The 6,330-nt window shown below is 30.3% G+C and overlaps 1 long non-coding RNA gene across 3 annotated transcripts; it reads left to right on the top strand.

Moving 5' to 3' along the window:
- The first annotated feature begins 3,550 nt into the window (after positions 1-3,550).
- Positions 3,551-5,062, top strand: LOC139112725 (uncharacterized). Of its 3 annotated transcripts, XR_011547416.1 has the most exons (4): positions 3,570-4,322; positions 4,387-4,465; positions 4,539-4,584; positions 4,661-4,906. It is a non-coding gene; the product is annotated as an uncharacterized lncRNA (long non-coding RNA). The 3 variants fall into 3 exon arrangements; XR_011547414.1 differs by adding an exon at positions 4,925-5,062 and having other exon boundaries at positions 3,551-4,322; positions 4,387-4,844; XR_011547415.1 differs by having other exon boundaries at positions 3,578-4,322; positions 4,539-4,768.
- The last annotated feature ends 1,268 nt before the right edge of the window (positions 5,063-6,330 follow it).

Raw genomic sequence — 6,330 nt, 5'->3', positions numbered from 1 at the left:
ATTGTTATAAACAAATAAAACACTATCCAATTATTCAAAATTCTGTTACGTGTATTTTGTCACATTTGAGCTCCCATTTAAAAAACTATTAAACATTTTCTTTCTAACTCTTTTAGTTCTCGAGTTATGACCACTGTTCAAAATCAGAGACCGACACAAATGACACAAAATAGTAACACCAACATTTTCTAAACTAATGCTCCTAATAACCAAGTACGAACGGAACAAAGACTCGTCGCTATAACGCACAACTGAGTAATTAAAAATCTTATATTAATAAACAAATTAATAAATTGTTATAAACAATTTCAAGTTAACAATTGACCTTTGTGACGTCCTGAAGTCCGAAGTGGTCTCGAGACCTGGTTCGACCATGTAATGATGAATAATAATAATTAAAGGGTTCTTCTGCGGTTAAGGAGGCTAAAACTCCAAGATAAAGGTCACTTAATGATTCACTGTTGAAGAGTTGATGATTTGTTCCCAGAGTAGATTTATTGTTGAACACAAATTTTTACAATATTTCAATATAATTAGTAAAGTTGGTATTATAGTTTAACGAATTTGTAATATGCGTATTTTTATTTATATCTTGACAGCGATAAAATTGTAGCGCGAGAAAGTTAAAAGTAAAAGGGGTTGAATAATAGTAGAAGTAACTGAAGTAGTGGGCGCGATAAAAGCTGGCTTATGGTTTTCTGAACTGCTTATATACTATTTTAGAACAATGGAAAGGAGTAGTTCTGACCTTGACAATCCTTATTTGGTTACAGAGTTTCAGATTGGTCCACGTAGGTTCAACCTTGGTTCCTTATATGGTAACGAATTTCGCTATTGGCTTGAAAGGCTGGCCTTGGTTCGAGAAAGTGTTTTGTCATGACTCAGAACTATGACTCACAAGTAAGCTCTGTTTTTCTATTATTTTATCTGATGGCCTTTAAACATACTTTACATAAATTGTCTAAGAAATGTCTTAGAGTATGTTTAAAGTATTAATAAATTCAGTCTTAGATCTCTCCATTTTTTCCTTGTGTTAACATAATATTATATATATATATATATTTTATAGTTTAAATTATTGAATGTAAAAGCTATTTTCTTTATGGGACTCAAGGATATATCCTTGAGTCTATTTCTGTATTGAAGGCAGTGAGAGTGCTGGTTAAAATCTACTTTCTACCGCACTAGGTTTTAATACTTGGTTTAGATAGAAACAATTCTTCTATTTTAATCATTAATTAACTAAAGGATATTTATATATTTTATTTTATATATAAAAGAGTTGTTTCTTTACATTATACATATTTTCCAAGTGTTTAACTAAAGCATTTCTTATTTTATATATATAATATAGATTTTATATAATAATAATAATTATTATAATTGTTAGAAGTTGTTAAGTTTGTTAATTGTTCTCTACTGTTATTGTTTCTATTACAGGATAGCAGAGATAAGACCAGAGTTGCTATTTATCAACTAATAATAGGATGGTAAGAATTACATGCTTTAGTATATCTATATATATATAGAATAAAAGTTTTAAAAATTCATAAAAGCTAAATTAATAGGAATTAAGAAAAGTTATTTTGCAGGGATTAATGATTCATTATAGTCTTTAACTTCTATTATAAAATTTAAAGAAGGTCAATTGTTAACTTGAAATTGTTTATAACAATTTATTAATTTGTTTATTAATATAAGATTTTTAATTACTCAGTTGTGCGTTATAGCGATGAGTCTTTGTTCCGTTCGTAGTTGGTTATTAGGAGCATTAGTTTAGAAAATGTTGGTGTTACTATTTTGTGTCATTTGTGTCGGTCTCTGATTTTGAACAGTGGTCATAACTCGAGAACTAAAAGAGTTAGAAAGAAAATGTTTAATAGTTTTTTAAATGGGAGCTCAAATGTGACAAAATACACGTAACAGAATTTTGAATAATTGGATAGTGTTTTATTTGTTTATAACAATTTGGATAATTAACTAATTAAGAAAGTTTATTTATAGAACCATTTTTATTCCTTTATTCAATTACTTTATAAATAAATTAATAGTTTATTAATATTTTATAATTTAAAAGGTCTTTTATTAACTTTTGTATCTCTTGTTTTTCAGCAAAAAGGTATTCCAGTTCTTCAAATTATCGGAGTTTGTAAAATTCCTATATCTCGGAATCTATGAGGAGTAGAAGAAAGTATAATATATGGATTTGGGGTAATTTTGCAAATGCCGAAGGATGTACGGAACAGAATTTGAAAATAATGTACTTGTTTAATTTGTTTATAACAAATTTAATAATTAATTAATAAAGAATAACTTTTATAAAAGTTAATTTGAATATTTATTTACTCTTAATACAAATATAATTATAAGTTCTTGAAATGTTGCAAATAAAGGGAGTTCTCTCTGTACGTGTGTTGAAATGTATGTATGTATGGGTAAGAGTAAAAGTTTAAAAATTCGTAGCTGCTAAACTAATAAAAATTAAGAAAAGATATTTAGTATACGTTAATAATTCATAGGGAAGTATGATTTAGCGTTATAAAATTTGCGTGTTAATGGTTATTAAATTTAATTTATTTATAACAATATACTATTAATGCCCACAAAGGTATAAGTCTATATGGGTTTTTTAGATGGAAAATCATAGGGCTCTTCACATCTAAGAGGATATGGCTTGATCTTTAATGGTTTAATAATTATTAAGGATTTTACGCGGCTGATGTATCAGGAGAACATGAGTGGGTAACTTTAAAAATTTATAAGTCCAAAACTAAGGCAGATTAAGAAATGGTTTATAAGGGTTTGTTATTAGTTATTTAAGGCTCTTTAGAACGTATATAACAAAAAGTAAAAATTATTAAATTTTTAATTTTATGTTGGTTGATCGAGAGTCTAAGTTCTATAAGAGAGCTCACGCGGCTAAGTCCATCGTATAGTCTGTGCGGCTAAGTCCATCGTTCATTTTCGCGGCTAAGTCCGTCTCGAAATTCATACTTAGTAATTTTTATAGATGAAAAGACAAGAGTACGCGCGGCTAAGTCCTATGCCTTTACCATTCTCGCGGCTAAGTCTTTGTACGTACATTTATATATATGGTTCGAGGACCGATTGACTCCGGGTATTATTTAAATTAATTAGGTATGCAAGGTGAGTAAAAATTATTATTAGGGTATGGTTTTAAAGGAAAAGGTTCAAGGTTTAATTTAAATTAATCAGCATATTTTTATGATTATTATTTTTAAAAATATTAAGGGTTAAACTTGTGGTCCCGGTAATTACCGTTAGACGCAGATATATATGTATGTACATTGGCACTTACTGGGACTTTTGCCTTATAACGGGTGACTTTTCCTTTAATTCTTTTTATAAATTAGGTTTTTGATTTTATATAGAAAATGTTATAATAAAAGTTATTATAGGTCTTATAGGCTTTTCAAAAAAAATTATAATTAATATTGTTTATGGTTTATTATCAAAAGTTATATATTATAAGTTATATATATATTATTATTTAATAATGGTGTGATTATTTTCATATATTCTGTTTCTATAGAGAGAGACGAATACAGCTATATAATTTTTTCTATCAGTTATATTGTTTTATATTTTATTTTATTTTTATACGATTTGATTTGTGGTTCCTTAGTTTCATAAGAGAAAAGTTGAACTGAGAGATTCAAATTCAGGAAATTTTTATATCTCGGAAACTATTACAGATACCGAAAAAATGGTATATACAAAAGTTTTTGTATTTTTAACAACAAGATTGATAGCCATCACAGTTTTTATATTTTATATATAATTTTAATTGTTTATAACAATTGATATTAAAAAATGTCTTATTATGAAACTGTTATTTTTACGTATGTTGTTACCGTAAGACAGAAGAACATGTTTCTATATATTTTTTATTTATATATCATTGTTATAAGTTTTATTTTCAATAGTTAATAATTGTTCATAAGATTTGTTAGTAGGAGTTGTCACAAAATGTCGGTTTCTTGGGTCTATATGTGTAATTGAGTGTAGTTAGAGTAAATTTAATGGGTCAGGTTATGATTGGTTGGCTCTGGACTTGACTTAAAACGGACTTATTGTAGATGTCGCTTGTGTCTCTTAAAAGATTTGTCGAGTGACTGTACTACAAGTGGTGAAATTTATGAATGCCGGTGTAGTTGGTGTAGTAGAATTATTTTTAATAATATGATTTTTGAAAAATTTTCGCCGGTGGTGAAGTTTTTACCCGTGTTAATAAAACGTCTCCTAGTCGTCGCAGGATGTGACATCTCCCTTCATGGGGAAGTTCGGCCTCCGAACTTTAAGTAAGGTTATGTTTTTGTATATATTTGTTAAAGTATTTTGTTTAATTATTTATATATGTTTCAGGATAGCAGTAGGATCAGTCGATCGCAGAGTTGAATAAAGGATTATATTATTATGGAGTTAGTATAGCTGATTTTCAATGGTATGTAATAATGATTTATTATAGCAAAGTTTTAATTGTATTTTACAAAGTCTAACTACTTTATATGTTTCAGGGTATTTAATAAAGCGTACAATGTTCCCCTTATACCAAATTACTAGGTATGTATGTTCTATATGTATGTATTTAAAGTATATAAATTTAATGTATTCTTAATTATGATATTTTCTATTCTAGGTTGAACATTTTGGAGGTGGCTCTTTGTGGAACAATTTCATTTTTCCATCACCAGTATTAGATAAGTATATAGTATTTAAATTCTATTAAGCTTGGATTAAGGTTAGGAGTTATTGTATTTATTAATGCTTTTTTTTTGTTTTATTGTAGGTTTATTAGTGGAATAGCTTGGTTGATTAATAAGGTATGTTATAAATGTATAGCAGTTATATAAATGTTATTTTTATTTACTTTATAATATATATATATTTCTATCTATTTTAGTATATCCCATCACCAAGATGAACGCATACGCTGCTACTACTACTACAACTATAACAACTTTTTAATGTTATATTAGTGATAATGTATATATAATACTATAAAATACATTTGTTTTTATAATATAAGCGTGTTTAATTAATATAATAAGCCTTGGCCAGTTAATTGACCATTTGTAATATTGTTATATAAAGATAGGTTTTTTTTTTATATTATATGGTGTTATATATTTTTCTTTTTTTTTTAGGATTAATAGCATATACTTATAATTAAGGATTAATAGGTTTTATAATTCTCATACGTTTGTAATTGTATTTTAAGTTGGAACATTTTGTTGTGAAATGATTAAGTCGCAAATCAAATGATAAATCATTCGTTCGATTCCGTAATAATGTTGAATTACATAAGTACGACAAGTGTAACAATCGATCGCTCGTCGCGTTTGAATAATCAATCGGTAGCATCTACCACAGTGCATAGTAGTATGTTGTAAATTTCGTGAGATTGCATGAAATTGTCGGAAAGTTGTGTTTGGTCTGTCAGGAGCGCAAAATATATGCTCTGCAGTAGCGCACTGCGGGCACATCACCATATAATTTTCGACTTGTATATACCAAGCCGAATGACAGACTAAATTGTATGCCGGCATCGCGTTAAAATGTAAATAATCTCTATAATACGGGGGTACCTGCACGTGCGTCGGCTGTGGCAGTGGCGGGGATCCCTGAGGAACTCTTGTGGTGTGATCCCGGTCCCTCACATGCTCCATATAGGTTGGCCTGTCGTTTATGTAATCGTCCCGAGGGGAGTCCGGTGCCCGCGTTGTCTGCGTAGCAATCGATGGTTCCGGGGATGGTTCCCTCGGTCGCACCGGGGACGCTATCCCAACAGGGCGCATCGCGATGTATCCCTCGTTGTCATAGTTTGTCTGCGTGCTCACATTGTCTTCCTGTTCCGTATCCGGAAGCCTCCTTATCTCATCGAGTATTTCTCGAATGAGCTCTGGTGTCCGGGATCGTTGCACTACCGGTTCTTCGTACTGATAAGCACTTGGGGCGTCAGGCTGTCTGGCCGGTGAATGAAATACGTACGGGTCCGTTGGCCCGACGTCTGATTCTTGATGCGATGACATAATGGGTTGATTCCTGGGTCGGATACTTCTTCGGATCCTATCCGTTATTCTTCTCCAGTGTCGGCTCGCTTCTTGGCGATTCATATAAAAATTTCCTAAAAGTGACGGAACCAAAGGATTAGTCTTAATTTTAAATCTTATTTGCTTCAGTCACTTACTGCTTCCGGTAAAATAAAATATATATATTTTTTTTTATTTATAACTTTGATTCGACCGTCGTGGCTTCAGCACTCTTTTGGTTCGACTGTTCCTGGGGGATCTCAGGGTTTAGGTTTAT

Source organism: Cardiocondyla obscurior, unplaced genomic scaffold (assembly GCF_019399895.1).
Source record: "Cardiocondyla obscurior isolate alpha-2009 unplaced genomic scaffold, Cobs3.1 scaffold1_7361187_7686053, whole genome shotgun sequence".
In the NCBI taxonomy this organism is placed as follows: Eukaryota; Metazoa; Arthropoda; class Insecta; order Hymenoptera; family Formicidae; genus Cardiocondyla; species Cardiocondyla obscurior.
Note: the sequence above shows the minus strand (reverse complement) of the source record. Positions and strands in the feature narration are given on the sequence as shown.